Below are 9,076 nucleotides of genomic sequence, written 5' to 3'. Positions count from 1 at the left end.
GTGAGACGGGGGATCTCATACCATCAAGAAAGTAGTGCCAGGAGCAGAGCGTGTCCTTTGGACTGGGGTCCCTGCGCCAAGAAGCTCCTAGTCTGGGGGAACATTGATGAGAAGGCTGACAGAGAGAAAAAGCCTTCCCCTGGAGCTGACACCCTGAATTTGGACTTGTAGCCTACTTTGTGAGGAAATAAACTTCTCTTTGTTAAAACCATCCACTTGTGGTATTTCTGTTATGGCAGCACTAGATGACTAAGACAACAACCAAATACCTCATTGGATTTGGTTCCTTGGTTTGGAAGGTTAGAGTCGTGGTTTCTTGGGACGTCCCAGTTAATTGGCCTAATAACATGTTTAGTGCTTCTGTTCTACCTCCTAGTTTGTTGTATAGTGCCTGAGGTCTTAAACGCTTGCAAGCAGCCATTCAGGGCACAAAAATTGGTCTCTGTTCACCTAGAGCAAAAGAAGAGGGAGAGTCAGGGATAAGAGGAGGATATGGAATGTGTGGCTAGTTGCCTCCATGAACAACTGCCTTCTTTGCCACGAGACCAGAAAAACTGGATGGTGCCCAGCTACTGTTATGGAACATTTTGATCAAAGAGTCCATATAAGAATCCTGATCAGAAGGGGAAAAACGCAGAACAGAATTTCAAATTCTCATGGACTCCAGACTTCCTGGAGCCATAGAGGGTAGATGAACCGCTGAGATAATCTTTAAACCTTAAACCAAAAATAACCCCTGGAGTGAAAAAGAAACCTGTTGCCATCTTCTTAAAATCAAACAATAATTTAGTTTAACTAGTAAAAAAGGTCTGCCTTGAGCATTATGCTGTTTTAAAACTATCAACAAATGGATGCATCACTGGAAGTGTTCACTCATCTATGCCAAGAAATTTGGAAGACAGCTACCTGGCCAACCGACTAAAAGAGTTCCATATTTATGCCTATTCCCAAGAAAGGTAATCCAACTGAATGTGGAAATTATTGAACAATATTATTATCACACGCAAGTAAAATTTTGCTGAAAACCATTCAAAAAGCAGTTGCAGCAGGCAACTGCCAGAAATTCAAGCCAGATTCAGAAGAGGACGTGGAACCAGGGATATCATCGCTGATGTCAGATGTATCCTGGCTGAAAGCAGAGAATACCAGAAAGATGTTTACCTGTGTTTTATTGAATATGCAAAGGCATTTGACAGTGTGTATCATAACAAATTATGGATAACATTTCCAATAATGAGAATTCCAGAACACTTAATTGTGCTGATGAGGAAACTGTGCATGGATCAGGAGGCAGTTGTTCAAACAGAACAAGGGGATACTATGTGGTTTAAAGTCAGGAAAGGTGTGCATCGGGGTTGTATTCTTTCACCATACCTATTCAAACTGTATGCTGAGCAAATAATCCAAGAAGCTGGGCTCTATGAAGAACACTGCATCAGGATTGCCGGAAGACTCATTAACAACCTGCGTTACGCAGATGACACAACCTTGCTTGATGAAAGTGAGGAGAACTTGAAGCACTTACTGATGAAGATCAAAGACTACAGCAGTCAGTATGGATTACACCTCAACAGAAAGAAAACAAAAATCCTCACAACTGGACCAATGAGCAACATCACGATAAACGGAAAAAAGACTGAAGTTGTTAAGAATTTCATTTTACTCGGATCCTCAGAAAACAGTTCTCATATACATAGTTGTAAATTTAACGATTGTTTTATTGTTAATTGTTCATCTTCCAAACTCTAAATATTCCTTAAGAGAGGAGTGCTATGAAATTTTTATTTCCAATTTGAATCGCTATCACCACAACCATCCCACCACCAACACCAATAATACTGTCATCGTCACTACCACCAGTAGCAGCACAATCACCACCATCACCACCACAACCGTCATCACCACTGTCACCACCACCACAACTATGTGGCTTTGGGATAACATTGGAGATAACATTGGGAAAACAATCAACACTCAGGGAGGCAGCAGTCAATAAATCAAAAGACGCATTGCATCGGGCAAATCTGCTACAGAAGACCCCTTTAAAGTGTTGAAAAGCAAAGATGTCACCTTGAAGACTAAGGTGCACCCGACCCAAGCCATGGTGTTTTCAATCGCCTCATATGCATGGGAAAGGTGGACAATGAATAAGGAAGACCGAAGAAGAATTGATACCTTTGAATTGTGATGTTGGCAAAGAATATTGAGTATACTATGGACTGCCAAAAGAACAAACCGTCTTGGAAGAAGTGCAACCAGAATGCTCCTTGGAAGCAAGGATGGCAAGACTACGTCTCACATACGTTGGACATGTTGTCAGGAGGGATCAATCCCAGAGAATGACATCATGCTTGGTAAAGTAGAGGGTCAGCGACAAAGAGGAAGACCTTCAGTGAGATGGATTGACACAGTGGCTGCAACAATGGGCTTAAGCTTAACAATGATTGTGAGGATGGTGCAGGACCAGGCAGTGTTTCATTCCGTTGTGCACAGGGATGCGATAAGTTGGAACTGACTCAATAGCACCAAACAACAACAACAATACTATTTATGGCATGTATTAGGGCTTCTAGGGTTGTCTGCATTAGGGAATTTTGATTGCCTAGGAGCATGAAGGGTCCACTTGAAGTTCATGGTCATGAATTAAAAGTGAAATATTTCAGCTTGTTTGTATGTTTCCCCCCAGCTACTATCAGCTGCACCAGTGCAGCCATTGGGGAGGCAGGGTTTGATTTTGCCAAATTAGTATATTTAAACTAGGGAAGGGCAAGGTAGTCCAAGGTGTATGCAAGAGAGTCATTACATAGAATTTAAATTAGGAAAACAGGAGATGGAAAAATGGGGCTGAGGAGGATGATGGATAGTAAATATGCTGTACGATTAATGCATGGGGGATCCCAGTATTGTGGAAGACAGAAAGAGGTACAGCCCTCTAGGGAGTGAACTGGGAAAACACGAGATGGTGGCAAGAGAGTGAGATGTGTGCAATTGAGATTATTGGAAAAGTTGCAGTTATTGGTAACGACAAAGTTTATCTAGGCATAAGCTTGGGCGTGTGTGACTGAGATAGGGTGGAGGATAAGATTGCTGGAGAAGATTGCTAGCAACTGTAAGGCCAAAGCTTTGGAAGGATCATCTATGTGTACATTGAAATTGCCAAAAATCTATATAGAACTAGTGTTAGAATGACAATGAACTGGGAAACAAGATCTTTCAGAAATGGAGAGAATGACCCAGGGGCCAGTAGACAACTACAAGAATGAGTAGGCATGTAAGATGTAGTCTGATGGCATGAGCTTCAAAACCAAGGGGTTTAGAGAAGAGAGGGAGAATGGTTTTCACAGCAATAAGAATCAAGGAAGACAGTCATACACTGCCTGGCATGGTGGAATGTGTGCCTAATGGCTACTGTTTCCCTAAAATTCTCCTCTATAAAAGCCTCTCTGTACTTTTCTATACTTTGGAGTAATTTGTAATTTTGCAAATTGTTGCCCAACTACAGTTATAATATCCTCCAATAAATCTCTTTCTTTAACAGAGTACATTCTTACTCTTTGACCTCTCCCACCACATTTTCCACTCAGTCTGATATAAACCAAAACACTAAACCCATTGCTGTCAAGTTGATTCTGTCTGACCCACAGCAACACTATAGGACAGAGTAGAACTGCCCCATGGGGTTTCCAAAGCTGTAAATCTTTACGGAAGCAGACTGCTACATCTTTCTTCGGCAGAGTGGCTGGTGGGTTCAAACCCGTGATCTTTTGATTAGCAGGCAAGGGTATAACCACTGCACCACCAGGGCTCCATTCTGTCTCATATAGTGCAAAAAAAATTGTTATTATCACAGAGAAGTCATATGATTTTCAGAGTCCCAGGACAATTTTAACCTCTCTACACCAAGGGCGGCGGGGGTGGGGGGGATGCTGATGATAAATGAAATGCCATTAACAAGGAACCAACTACCCAAAGACCATCTAAGCCCAATGAGCTGACATATCCATTCACACTGAGGGATAAAAGGTGATAGTGAGGACAGCACAGGGTGCTGAAGAGGAGAGAACGAGCTGCCAAGGACCAGGAAAGCAGGTTTGAAAGGACTCAGGGCCACCCAGGACACACTGAGCCAACTTCATAAACTGCTGAAAACAACCTCTGCATTAAATTGTTTCACAAGTAGAGACCCCCAGAGCAGATAGGGAGTTGATTCATGATTAATTTTTCTTCCAAAATCTCTCTCAGGGTATCTCTGTCCAGCTCATAGATTCAGCCCTTCCCCATCATAACCCCCCTCTGCTTGGCTCCATGAGAAGACCAGGTTCTCTTTTGGTCTTCCATTCCTACTCAGCCTCCAGGGATCCCAGGACTTTCTTTTGCTTTTGTCCTGAGTTTTCCCTCCACTGGTGCGTGGGCTTTATTTTTTTTTACCCTTGCTTTTGTCCCCAGTTTCAGTGAACTTTTATTCTAACCATTCTCTTCTTTCCTGTTGGAAAACTTAGGTTCTTCTTGCTTTCTGTCTAAGAGAGATGAAGAAACATTTTCATTTTACCCATTACTAGGCAGATATCCAGAAAAACCTGAGCGTATTATGCCAAGACATATTTCACACTCAGTCCCTGTCTTAGTCATCTAGTGCTGCTATAGCAGAAATACCACAAGTGGATGGTTTTAACAAAGAGAAGTTTATTTCCTCACAGTCAAAGTAGGCTGCAGGTCCAAATTCAGGGCATCAGCTCCAGAGGAAGGCTTTTTCTCTTTGTCGGCCTTTTTCTCTTCGGTGTTCCCCCAGACTAGGAGCTTCTCTGTGCAGGGACCCCAGTCCAAAGGACGCGCTCTGCTCCTGGCACTGCTTTCTTGATGGTATGAGGTCCCCCTGTCTCACTGCTCACTTCTGTCTTTTATATCTCAAGAGATTGCCTCAGGACACAATCCAGTCTTGTAGATCCATTCCTGCCTTACTAACACAATTGCCACCCATCTTCCCTCATTAACATCATAGAGGTAGGATTTACAACATAAAGGAAAATCACACAGTACCAGGAATCATGGCCCAGCCAAACTGATATACACATTTTTGGGGGGACATAATTCAAACCATGACAGTCCCAAACAATGAAGACAGATGAAATAATTTGCTTCCACGTAAACATAATAGGAGATACAGATTGCAAACAGCCTATCTGGAGGTCAGACAGAATCCCATTGTCACTGAGTCAATTTGACCCATGGCGACCCCATGTGTGTCAGAGTAGAACTGCTACATATGGTTTCCTTCTCTGTAATCTTTACAGAAGCAGATCACCAGGCCTTTCTTCTGTGGTGCCGCTGGGTGGGTTCAAACCACCAATATTTAGGTTAGTAGTCAAGCATGAACCATTTATGTCACCCAGAGACCTTCACACAGAATAGAGTTATTCAAATTAGAGCTAGTTCCTGACGGGCAGTTGCTGGTCTTTTATGTCCTTTGTATTTCCTTGGAGTGCAACAAGAAACACAGCAATTTAAACCGGAACCTGAACCCCTAGGAGACAAGCCCCATTAGGGGATTCTCCCTTTAAGTCTATGCTTCCCCTCTTGGAGTTCCCCTACTGCGGTCCTTGTTGCCACAACTTCACCCCTCCAACTCCCTGCCCCCCAATCATGTAACGAGGCTTCTCCTTTCTCTGGCTCAAGGGTGAGCACATCCAAAATCCATTTCCCTTGATCCTCTTAGCATGATCAAGAGAAGCTGGATTTTTCCAAAGTGTCTTTTTAAAATTGTAAGAGAAAATTAAAAAGAAAATGGTGTGACTATAAAGAGCACAACGGAGGTCTTTGTGGTGACAGAATAATTGTTTATCTTGATTGTAGTGGTGGTTACATGAATCTACACGTGTAATAAAATGACACAAAACTATATACACACATTGTACCAATGTCAGTTTCCTGGTTTTGATATTGTACTATAGTTCATAAGGAGTCCCTGGGTGACACAAATGTTTAAGCCTCAAGTGCTAGCCAAAAGGTTGGCGGTTGAACCTACTCAGAGCACCTCAGAAGACAGGCCTGGTGATCTGCTTCCAAAAGGTCACAGTCTGAAAACCCTATGGAGCAGAGTTCTACTCTGCACACATGGGGTTGCCATGAGTCAGAAGGGACTCTATGGCAACTACCAACAACATAGTTCATAAGATGTAACCATTAGCGGAAACTAGTGAAGGGGGCACAAGATCTCTTTGTACTGTCTTTGCATATTTCTGCGAATCTATATTTCAAAAGAAAAAGTTTTCAAAAATCATTTTAAAAGATCAGGAAAGAGTCCAAGGATTTTATCAAGATTACGTAAATTTTTCTCATATTTTTAATTTTAAAAAAAGAACAACAGATAGGCAGAAAGCATAAAGTCACATTTACACAGAATATGTTTCTGATTCTAGGAATCCCAGTAAAAACAACTCAGAGAGTTCCAAAGTCTTGTCTATCCCCTTCTGGGCTTACCGAGTTTCAACTAGTTGCTTCTCATCAAGTCCTCTTCAATTCTGCGCACTGTCTTTTCTACCTGACCTGAGAAGCTGGGCCACCAGTCCATTTTCTTCCAACCAAAGAAAACTGACAACTCACCTCCTTTTAGAAGTTAAGTCTTTTCCTGAGTTTCAGGTGAAATGAACACACCTTGCTCCCAAGTGACTTGCAAAGTATTATGAACGATATCCTATAAGCCACAATGAATGTTTTTCTAGCCCTTCTAGGCCCTGGTGATGAGCTCATCCCAGCTCTGGAGTCTCTGAGGATGATTCATTTAGATCCTCACCCTGCCATTCAAATGTTCTTGTGGAAGTCCATGGTGTGCAGTAGTTAACCAGTTAACCATGCAAAAACCATACCTTTCATACTGTACAAGCAACAGCAAAGAGGAAATTCTTTCAATTCAATTCACTAATGCTAATTCTTGCCCATCAGCAAGAACAGAACCCAAATAGACTGAAGATTCCCTCTGGCAGGGATGGATTTCCTTTTTCTGCTACTGGTCAGATCCCAGGTTAATTTTTACTATTACCCTATAGTGGATAGTAATCGTGTCCTCCAGAAACATGTGTTTAAGTCCAAGCTTCCAGGACCTATAATGTGACCTTGTTTGGAAATAGGGTCTCTGCTGATGTAATCAAGTTAAAACGAGGCCATGCTAGATTAGGGTATGCCTTAAACCAATGACAGGTGCCCCATAAGAAGAAGGAAATTTGGACACAGACACACAGAGACAAGGGAGAACACCATGTGACAACAGATGCAGGGATTGGAGTGATGTGTCTACGAGTCAAGGAATGCCAAGGATGCCAGCAACTAACTTCTTAGCTCAGGAGAGGAAAGATCCTTACCTAGAGCCTTCAGAGAGAGCATGACCTTGTTAACACCTTCATTTCAGACTTCTAGCCTCCAAAACTGTGAGAGAATAAATTTCTATTGTTTTAAGCCACTAAGTTCATGGTATATTGCTATGGCAGCCCTGGGAAAAATAATACATACCCCAATCATCCAATTATAAAATAAGAAGGAAAATGCCTATCACAGACCATGTTTCTAAATCTTCATATTTCTGCAATGCCTCTTCTTTTTCTAGAGGGATCTCTCTTCTCCCACCCTAAACATTGTAGTCCAGAGCACATTGTCAATTCCACTGCATATGCCATGGGGTGGGAGGGGGGCAGCTACAACCTATACAGTTAAGGAATAAGGCAAATGGCTTTATGCTGTTTGGGATGCAGTCCCTCTAGAGGCTCCCTCTTGCAATTCCTCTTTGATTATGGATTTAATTATGTCCAGAAAAAATGTGTTGTCAATCTTAACCCCTATATATACATGTAATCCCATCTGGGAATAGGGTTTTCTTTGGTATGTTAATGAGATTATATCCATGTAGGCTGTATTTTATAAAACAATCAATTTTGAGATAGAAAAGGAGCCGTTTAGACACAGAAGCAAGCAAGCACAAATGGAGAAAGACTGATGCCATATGAAGATCACCAAGGAACTGAGGAAGAGAAGCTGAAAGAGACAAGGATTTTCTCCCAGACTGGACAGAGAGAGCCTTCCCTGAGAACCTAGTGCCTTGAATTCAGACTTCTAGCTTCCTGAACTGTGAGAAAGGAGCACTGGTAGCACGGCGGTTAGGCGCTTAACTGCTAACCAAAAGGTTGGCAATTCCAACCCACCAGTCCCATGCAGGAGAAAGACGTGACAGTCTACTTCCATAAAGATTTTTGAAAAAAGTTCCGTTGAGTTGATTCTGACTCATGGCGATCCTATAGGACAGAGCAGAACAGCCCCCATGGGGTTTCCAAGGCTGTAATCCTTATGGAAGCAGACTGCCACATATTTCTCCAGCCAAGCAGCTGGTGGGTTCGAACTGTCTACCTTTCGGTTAGCAGCCAAGCACTTAACCACTGGGTACAGCCTTGGAAATTGACTCGATGGCAATGGATTTTTTTAAACTGTGAGAAAAGAAATTTCTGTTTGTTAAAGCCACCCATTTGTGCAGAGACATATCTAAGGTATGGCAGATATGGCACATGCCCTGGGCACCACTTTAAAGGGAAGGAGGCACCATTGAGTAGTTACTATTAACCATTTCAGTTTCCATCACTAGCTGTGAGAAATCATTCAGCAAGTTAAAACTAATACTTTCACATTTGAGATCCTCCATGGGTCAAGGCAGACTATGTGATCTTGCTCTGCTGAGTGTAGAAAGAGAAGAAACTGAAAAAAATTACTTTGAGCACATCATAGACCAATTTTCATCAATGAATGCAAGGAGGTGCAGTTGTAATTTTCATGTAGTGACAACGTGTTAAGTAAAAGATTAATGAGCTTGGCTTGTATTTTTGAGCTGTTATTATGGTAAAATTATCTAAAAGATGGGTGTCAGATGTCTGGACAGGGACACAATTTCAGGTGCTTGCCATAAGCACTATTTTCTGTAGATATGCCTCTGCACTTGTGGTATTTCTGTTACAGCAGCACTAGATAATTAAGACAGTTCTTCCGGTTACTTCATCCTGTGTTTATCTTCCAGTTAAGGTCAACTGTTGAATTTAGCCTT

The sequence above is a fragment of the Trichechus manatus genome, unplaced genomic scaffold (genome assembly GCF_000243295.1).
Source record: "Trichechus manatus latirostris isolate Lorelei unplaced genomic scaffold, TriManLat1.0 scaffold00182, whole genome shotgun sequence".
NCBI classification, from domain to species: Eukaryota; Metazoa; Chordata; class Mammalia; order Sirenia; family Trichechidae; genus Trichechus; species Trichechus manatus.
Note: the sequence above shows the minus strand (reverse complement) of the source record.